Below are 10,451 nucleotides of genomic sequence, written 5' to 3'. Positions count from 1 at the left end.
CACAACCTCTCCATCGGCTCATAAGTAAAACATCTCCATGTCACACCAGAAAATCCACCTGCACAACATCCCTGCCTTGGCACTCCTCATTGGATGCCCATAAATGACACCTCTACAAGTGCTCCTGCACAATTTCCCTGCATGAGACTGCCATGATCCATGTCTCCAACCTAATGTCCATGACTAAGTTTCCCATGTAGTCCAACCAAGTAGACCCATCACAACAATTGGTCATCCTCATCCAAGTCTCCAATCTTCGTTCTAGTGAACTCGGTCACCCAAACATATCATCATCACATGAGTCTCTCCATCATAACTCCCCCACTAAAGGTTCCACCAAGACTATCTCTTGGTCTCGGCCATGAGAAGTCCACCCAAGTATCATCATACCTCAAGTGTGTGCCCTTCAATCTGTCCATGAGTCATATCAGGCACTTAGCCAATTCTCCATGTGGCTAAAGCATGACCTAATCCTCCGCAATGATCATCATGTTCCTCCCTTTTCACGGGCCATTGTACCTTCTACCATAAGGTCACAAACAACCCAAACAAGTCTTGCAACAATCGACAATCCTTGCTTTTCCATACAAGGTCTCATCATAGACATCCATGGTAAGATGTTCCCTTGCATCGGCAAACTGATTTTTCTCTTCCCTGCATACGATCCATCTACCAAATGCTCAAATGAAACACAAGTATCAATACTTACTTCATCATCATGAGGCTCCTCCATGTGAGTATCCTCATCCATCCATGTCTGCAAACAACATGATCCTGGTTCAACTTGATCAATCTCAAGTTCATTCTCCATCGTTGTCACATCTGCAACATCCTCAATCATCACAGCTTTCTCTTCCTAGTTAGCACAATTTGCAAATTCATCTTGCTCCATTGTCCGACCAAGTTGAAGAAGTTCGTCTTCAACATTCTTTTCCAAGACTTCAAGTTCCTTACGAATCTGTGGGTTATCCTCTTTCAACCGCTTCAACTTGTATAAGGTAAGAAAGAGCTTCCCTTCACATTCTTCCAAACTTGCCATGCCTTGTCGTTTAGCTTGGCCCAAGCACTAGGCTTCACCTCTACTAAACTTGTTTCACCATTCACCTGAATCACCTGACATGCCACCTGTCACCTACAAAACTTGAGCTACCTATAGAATCAGCTCCTTGATTTAGTTCACCAGCTCTGATACCAACTGTCACGCCCCAGGCCGACAGTAGTCTTTCAACCACTCTTGGCGAGGTGCGACACCACCGAACACTTTCTTTTCACCAATACTTATGTTCATGGACTATGCCTAACCACTTGTCCTACTTAGTTTGTGTTTCTCAACCAAGTAATTATTATGTTTCCTTTATACCAATGAACATCCATACACATTCATTATCATCAGCAATTATACATGAAGAACACAATTGCACAGTACAAAAGCGAGGGGCAACTCCCTAAACAATGAGTCTGCCCAATATCAATATATTATTCAACTTTAAAATGTTTACAAATCTTTACAAGTATACTTGGAAACACCAAGTTTTATACTTAGCCAATTTTACATCAAGGCCACACCTTCGTGTGCCAACCAAGTTCCTTGCCCAAGTTGGGCGGGCGCGCCCTCACACGAACTGCCAACCGCACTCCTCAACCAAACTTCATTCACCTTGCACGATAGGTGGGCGACCTCACCCGAGTCCCCTTCACCTCTGCGTTTAGCCTTGCATGGCAGGGGGCGACCTCACCCAAGTCACCACCCACGCTCCTTTACCGAATGCCGGGCACTTGCCTACCCGCGCCTTCGTCCGAACGGCGGGCGCCTTCACCCACGCCCTCACCTTTCACCCAAGTCCATGTGCTAACCGTGTGCCTTCGCCCAAGAGTGGGCGCATCAACTTCTGCGCCTCCTTGCGACCTGCACCTCGCACTCCACTTGATCACCGAAAGACTTCACCAATTCGTGATGCCAAAATGCTCCACCATCGTGCATATATATATATATATATATATATATATATATATATGCTTCCACGGTGCGGTCATGCCACCCTTTAGCTGACATTCGTTTATGTTAACAGACGCCCTTCGCTTGTTATTTCATTCGGTCAGCCCATCACCAACACTCCAAACAACAACTCTGCCACCATCAGCTCACCGAGGATGAACGCCCTCGCTCATCCCCTACATACACATGACTCGCCCTTCACTTCCGCATACACGCATCAATTGTTCGCTCTGTCACTTTGTTCGCTCAACCGCGTGCTCGTTTGCCTCCAAACTCGTCGCACGTCTCGGTAGTGATTCCTTTGGACTGCAGGTTCTTACAATACCCATCGGGTATCTTCAATACCGAGTTTTTCTATTTTGAGATGACGCAAGCCTTCATCAAAGATTTTATAAACCTCAGGCAAATTAAATCAATGATGAGGTCTCTGTGGCCTTCTCCAGCATAGGTCACACTTCGATGTCCAAGCAAAAAATTGAAGCTACACAAAACTCTTCTCAACCACTTTATAACAGCCTCTTCTCAAAACTATCCTCAAAATAGCAACAACAACTTCATCGGCAGGGCAAGATTTACTCCACAAGCAAGGAAAATACTCTGGCTCGCTCCACAAATGACTCAGAGGTGACTCGGCTCTCTTATGCGCCCCCACACACCACTCCACGGCACCGTGCACCACCAAGAATCTTAACACATCCACAATAGGCATAAACGACCTCACTAATCTTCACAATCTCGGTCCTCTGGAGGTGCAGTAACCCAAACATCACACAGCGTTGCAAATAAACAAAACACTCGGTGGCAGTGTTTGGTTCTTCACAGTAGCAGACCAATCTAGCGGTGTGCAAAATAGCCCCACAGTAGACTCTCCACAACACTCTTATTCGCTTCACCAATTGCCTATGGGCGGCAAGAAAAAATTGCAACTGGCTAAGCCAACGAGATAGTTTCAACAGCAACAATACTTGTTCACCACATGTACAACCCTCAACACTCCTCAACGCCCTTCCTCAACCCTCCAGGCTCCTCCACACTCTAGCGTTGTCACACTTCAAACAGCTCTTAGAGCTCCACACAACTCAGTGCTCACACTCTCTCAATCACACTAACAACAGGAAAACTTGCCCCACGGTGGGCGTCAGAATGCTCCACCACATGCAGATACCTCCACCTGCGTCGAAATCAACTACTTCTCACACTCTACTCTGGAGGCTACTCCAATAAGCTCCTATGATCCACCACGGCTCATCCAACAGTGTTTTTCAAGGGATCGAACAACAAACAACGCTCTCTTTCCATCCCACTGCAACAAACATTTTCACACAGCTCAGGTGGCACACAATGCACGACTCTTCACATACAGATCGGATTTCGCTCCCTAAGACCTTCACACCACCGAGCCCTCCTCGATTATGGTTTTGATACCATGACAAAAAACATTGAGAAACACTGAAGACTCTATGAAAGATTTTTTTTATTACATTACAAAGCACATACATTTACACAAGACCCATTACAGGGATTCACTTACTGTCATTTACTCTCTATCTAAATCCGTCGACTATAGCCGACTCCCCCTGACTGAAATTAAACTTGGTGACGTGGGAATAGTGGGCAGCGTCGTTGGCCGCAGTTGTGATTAATATTCTAACACCTCTCCATAATTACGATGACCTAAACTTTAATTTGCCTACTGGTCTAAGTCTTAGCTAGGCTTAAACAAAACATTTCTTTTTTTCTTCTTGCTAAAGGATCCATGCTTGTTCATTTGCTGCTAAAGTTTCATCTTTACCTTTCTCGCTTTCCTTATGAGCTCCTTCAAGTGCTCTTCACTTTTGTACTTAACATTAGCAACGTCTTTCGGATTGGGATGCAAGGAAAAATCCAGAACTAGGTAATCCAAATTAAAAATACCCTTCTCCAAAGAGGAGGCTGCCACCTTCCTCCAAAAGCTCATGGAGGCCATCAGTCACTGCCACTCCATGGGAATTGCCCACCGAGATTTAAAACCTAACAACATTCTCTTTACCGATCATTCTAGTTCCCTTTCTCAAATCAAGCTTGCAGTCTTTGGGCACGCCTCTTTTTTCTCTCCAGGTATATTTATTATGTTTGCCCCCTTTCGGTGTCATCCAAGTCCATGAAATTTTTTGGTTTGGATCGCTGAATCCCATGGTTGAAATTGTCATGTTAATGAATGCACGAGAAGGATAAATGCAAGGAATTGTGGGTACCCTGTATTACATAGCACTGGAGCTGTTGGGAGGCAAGGATTATAATGACAAAGTGGATGTGTGGAGCGCAGGGGTGATCCTGTATATAATGTTGAGGGCAACCCTTATCCCGATCGCAGATTCTCTAAGTCTTCTTGCGTGGCTACTCGAGTCTACCTCTCCGTCTCCGTTACACAGATGTTGGCATTTATTACTGAAACTTGATTTTTTTTACAGTCGGAATATATCCAGTACTTTTTATATTTCCCCGTACTTAGCGCCATCTAATGGGGAGCTCGAGGCATGCAATGTCATTTAACCTCAAAGTTTGAACTACTATCGGTGTCCAGCCGAGGGCATTCTCCAGCAAGGTAATTTGGAAACCTATCTCCTTTGTGCTCCATTTGTATTTCACTGTTCATTTTTGGCCCGGTCAATTCAACGCTCTGTTTCCTTCACTCAATGTACATTTCATCGCCTTAAGTCCACACACACCCGAATGAGAGGGAAATTCAAAATTTGAATTTCTTTGAATTTGTGATATCTATTAAATGCTTACCCGTTCTAATCTGTCCTCTCTTCATTTGCTAGGCTTTAGTGGATCCCTGTGTATTCCCTTTCAACTTACAACCATTGCTTCCATATATGACCTCAAAAGAACAGAAATCTAGGGTGTAGGTCACGAAAGATTCCATGAAAACAGAGTTGAACTTCAAGATCAAGTAAATTTCTTCTCAGAATTGGGGGAAACATGGACTCTTATCATCCTCTAAATTATTCGCATGAATTGCATGGCAGAATCAAATAAATAACGGAGGGATGGACAATCTGAAGCAGTTGTACGCCATTCTAAAATTGTCAATGACACAATTTTCTACAAGAAGATTCGAAATGATGATAATTTCTTCATAAGATTCGAAATGGTAATGAAAAGAACACTTGAACGCTAGATCTTTTGAGAAATCAAAGAGGGTAAGAGGAAAATGTCAATGTTCTCCTAACAGTTGAAGCCATAGAAAAAATAGTTCGTTAACATGTCCAAGGTGTTGCTATCTACCTTGTTTGAATTGCATATTATGATGGGAAGGCTTTTGGAAGGGTTGCACAACCCATTAGCGACAACATTAGGTTCGTGATTGAAAAGAATGTTAAGTGGTTCAACCAGGTCCATTTAAAACCTCTTTCTGAATTCTCTTTGAATTCCTTCCACCCTGAAAATAAATTTTGAACGTTTTTATTTTAAAAGTAAGACCTGAAAAAATGTTCTAAGAAATGGACACAAGATTTGGCAAAGAGAGAATTGTTCAAAGGAATTTGCATTGCTCGGCATCCAAACGCTAAACTGTACTTTTCAAACTCAACGCCGAATGTTGACATGGCAAATTTTCAAGCCGATGGTGTCTCTTAAAAATAGGTGGACTTAGCAAATCTATTTGAAAGGTTTTACAATTTTAAACCTGAGTTTATTTGATTTTTGCCTTGCATTTTTTGAAAAGAAAATGAATAAGTTATCTACTCCTCTTTAAGTTTTCATTTGAAATGCTTCTTGACATTGAATGTTTAATCTTTGAAGAATTAGTATAATAGTAATATGTATTATCTTATCTAAATTGGTTAATTATTTTTTAACATGATATTGCATGTTACTCAAAAGAAATTACTTTTCCAAAATGAGATATTAAGGTTAAATAAAATTTAGTGTTTATTTTTATTATGCTTTTATATATATGAATAACCTATCACCATTCTGTTAGCAATAATTTAAATTAATATATGAATTTAAAAAAGGTTATTAATTTTTTTTAAAGTAAAATTATTTTTAAAAATCTAAGTTTTAATAGATGTAATGTTTATAAAATAATTAATCTTATTATAAGATGTTTAATTTTTAATTTAAAAAATTTTACCGTCTTGGATACATGTTGATGAGTGTTCTGTTAAGACATTCCTTGATGTTGAAGTCATATGTTCAATTCCCCACCCTAAGATGTAGTCCTGCCAACCTTACAAAAAAAAATTTAATTAAAAAAAATGGTTTTTTTTAGATATTTAATAAATGTAAAGTTGAGAGTGAATCTTATTTTCATTTAATTGCTTTAGAATATGATAGGATGTTTCTAAACATTTTAAACATAAGGGGTTACCTTATTTGATTGTTGTTAGAGTTGGAAATTTGGCTAAATGATTCCAAACATTTTAAGTTAAGGGGTTGGTTCAATCAATTGTGGCCTATGTTGATGGGCATTTGCCTAATGCCATATAGCTTGTTTTTGGTCTATTCATTTTTTGTAAGGTACATTCACCTCATGTTATTCTAGATGGATGAGTTTACTAAAAATTTCATCCATAAATGTAAGCAAGCAACAAAGAATATTCACCTCATGTTATTCTATATTGATGTGTTTACTAAAAATTCCATCTAGAAATGTAAGTAAGCATGCCTTGAATTTTCTTACAAACTTTTCCTTGAAACATTTTTATCTCAATTTGTTTTCTTCATACATCAAAATAATATCTTAAATTAGAACAAATTTACTGAAATTCAAAATTAGAATGAATATATCATTAGATGATATCAGTAATCCATAGATAATTCATTATTGTATAAACATAATGAATTAATTAGTAATTTGTTTTAGTTAAGATAATTGTAGTATTAAATTCAAATAATTAAATTTGAAAAAAAAACAATGACATGTAATTCTTTTACAATATTGAGTACATATATCTAGCATAAAAAATTGGAACATACATCAAACTAGTAATATGTGTAGCTATACTTAATATGATCCTTATAATTTTTGTGTAAATATAGGTTTATATATTACTTTGATGAAAAATTTCTTCCTTGGTGGTTTCGTGCACACCATATCAAGGGTACCACACATATAAAAACTACATGCTAAATTGTGTATATATTTAAGCTTAATCAAATCATATTTCATAAAATTCTTATATTTAATAATAAAAATAAATTTTAGCCCCTAGGGGGTAGCTCAATTGGAAATGGCCAACAAAATGAAGTGTTATGTGCAAGGAGGTTCGAGGTTCGAGGTTCAACTCCCCTCCATCCACCTCTGCTTGTTGAATGGGCATGTGTAGGTCCCTAGAGGTTATGGTGGTAACGGTTGGAATTGACCTTGTGCCATGTGAGTACTAGAACAGCCAAGTTGTCGATTCCTTTAGATATATGTATACTATTTTATTTATATATGTGTTGGTATATGCACTAGGTATATGTGTCAATACATATGCTAGAATAATATACTAGGATAATATGTTGGTATATATACTCTTATGTGTGTACTAGTTATATGTTGCAAAAGAACATCAACGAATAAAAGGGATATCAATGAATCCAAAATAATTTTGAGAAGTTTCAAAGAGCTAATTCATTTGAATAACAAGACTCTTCTATGATCCTCCTCTAAGATCAATGAATTAGAGCACCATTATATCACATTGCATGTCAACATTATGAATTTGTTGATTCAATAGAATCAAGGGGTTTCTCTATTGGAAGTTGATAACATGGTTAGAAATTTGGCATTTAATCTTTAGAAAGATAGTGTGTCATTATCCTCAAATAATCAGGTCAAGCATATTAGGCCATGCACTCAATGGGATTGAGGGTTTCTTCTATGAGGAGGATAGGATATAATGTACAGTTTAAATATTTACATTACAACATATAAATTTCTTTTGGATTTGATCTATCCTTCTTAAATATTTATTAGAGATACTTCATCCTGAAACAACACATTCATATAAGATAATGAGTGTGATGACAATATCAAATATGAGTTTTTTTTCTTATCCTATAGCCAAAGGTGTACTAATTTACACTTGTTTGAAATTCCATAGTAAATTTTCCACCCTCCATTTATCATTTTTCTGACACAATAGTTCCAATTGAGCTTATGATGAATATTGATTCTAATATCTTTGTATGAAGGAACTTTCTCCAAACTATTATTGTCATATATGAAAGTGTAGTAAGTGATCTTATGGGATTTGACTATCATAACCTTTATTTTGTCTATGTTCATAGTCATACCCATATTAGAGAAGAGGTCCTTTAGGATTCTTAGATGACTATTGAGGCCATATGGATTCCATGCCATAAGAACAATATCATCAGCATAAAGAAAAAGGTTGATGACTATACTAGCAAGATTGGGCTAGTAAAACTAGCTTCTTCCAACTAGCATTCTAGCTTTATCAATGTAAATAACAAAGAGAGTAGGGGATAGGTCCTTGGTTTTATTATTCCTTTATTATATTGTGTTCATCAATCATTATACCTAAAATTTTGAAGCTTATAGAAGAAAGCTGAAATTACAATGGGTAGTCAACATTGAATATATTTGAAGGTTATTTTCACTAGCCCAAAAGCCAACTTGAAACCTAAAGTAGTGAGGTTATTTGCCTTTACAGAGTACCTTGGCATAGTTACATAATCAAGAATTTCTCAATAAACAACACAATGACTTCATGAAGCATTTCTTGAGGGGAAAAGGATAAGAAATTCCCAATAGTATAACATAATGGAAAATGGAATTTAGATTTTCTTTTTAACATAGTAAGTAATTTCCTTCAAAAATAAGCATTTTGGTATTTTGGAAAGACAAAAGAGTGACTATTTTGGAAAGACAAAAGCATTCAATCAATCTTGTTTTCATAGCGGCCCTTTTTTCAAATTGCTAAAAAGTATAAAATATGACTTTGAAAAGTATATTGATATGGATCCCCAATTTTGTTGGGATTGAATAATATAGGATATTGCAGCCAAGTTATTAGCCTACTAGTAGCTTGTTATCCCTTATTTTTAAAGACAAAATCATGCAACCATTCTTCTTTTCATGATGACCCATTTTTCGAATGGTTAGAAGAACCTAAAATATATGGCTTCGAAAAACATGTTGATAAGGATCCTACATTAGGGGAATTTTGAGGTCTAAAATGGGTCTTCTAAGAAAAATGTACAACCAAAGTAAACTTTATAAGAACCAATAGGATTCAAGATGATGATGTCAACCATGAGGGATGATTCAACATTTTTGGAGTAAAAAAGTAAAAAGATTAAAAAATAATAAAATAATAAAACTACTTTTTCAACTCGTATTTTCAACTTATCTCCCTAAGGTTTTACTCAAATTTCGAGTGGGAGTATTCATTGGATGCAAAATTTAATTCCTCATCCAAAGATTACCCATGTTGCATACTTTCGATGGAACTTGCTACACAAAAATGAGAAATGCATGAAAAAATGTGACTGCAGTCACGTTTTTTCATGCATTTCTCATTTTTGTGTAACAAGGTCCATCAAAAGTATGCAACATGTGTAATCCTTGGATGAGGAATCAAATTTTGCATTCAACGAGTGTTTTTGCTCATTTTAGTAAAGCCATAGGGAGATAAGTTGAAAATACGAATTGAAAAAATAGTTTTTCATTTTTTCCCTCTAAAATTTGATGATGTCATCTAATCTTATTTTATTATTTCCACTATTATTTTATAATTTCCTTAAGGCCCATTTTAGACCTCAAAAATACCCTAATGAAATCGCATTGGGATTTAGCCATACATGGGATATTATCCATGTTATACCCTTATTAGTAGATTATTAACAAGTTAGCATAGTTGTTGGTTCGATCAACTATGATCAACCCTTATTGTATATTTTACTCTTATAACTATATAATTGATTCAAATGTAAAAGATGTGTGTTTATTGACAATTTTTCAAATCATTTTTTTGGGTCTTGGCATTTCTTTCCGGTATCTATTAGTAACATCACATGTTTCACTCTTAACATACATAGCCCTCATTAGATAAAATTTACATCAACAAAGCCTAGTTCATGTACCACATGATCTTGTATGCTCCTAATTCTCCCATAATATACCTCCAAATATTTAGCCAACCTTACAAATTCCTTTTGCAAATATCCTCAAGGAGTACCTCATATATAACTAGCTTTGTGATGCCATACAACACAATGCATCTTCTTAGCACATCTTTCTACATTCTCCGAGGTCCAATGATCACATATTTAGTGAATATTTGAGTGTTAGTTTTATCTATTTTTACACTTTATTGGAGATGTGATATGCTTTCATTTGACAATGGTTCAATGGATGGTGCCAAAGTTGGTGCATTGGAATTTTTGGCATTGAGAGAATAAGGAAAGGACTTTGGGGATTTCCCTGAAGTAGACAATCCTTATAAGAATTTTACGT

Source organism: Pinus tabuliformis, chromosome J, assembly GCF_031772625.1.
Source record: "Pinus tabuliformis cultivar Carrire ecotype Pingquan chromosome J, CPIR1, whole genome shotgun sequence".
Classification (NCBI taxonomy): domain Eukaryota; kingdom Viridiplantae; phylum Streptophyta; class Pinopsida; order Pinales; family Pinaceae; genus Pinus; species Pinus tabuliformis.
This window is presented reverse-complemented; position numbering follows the sequence as displayed.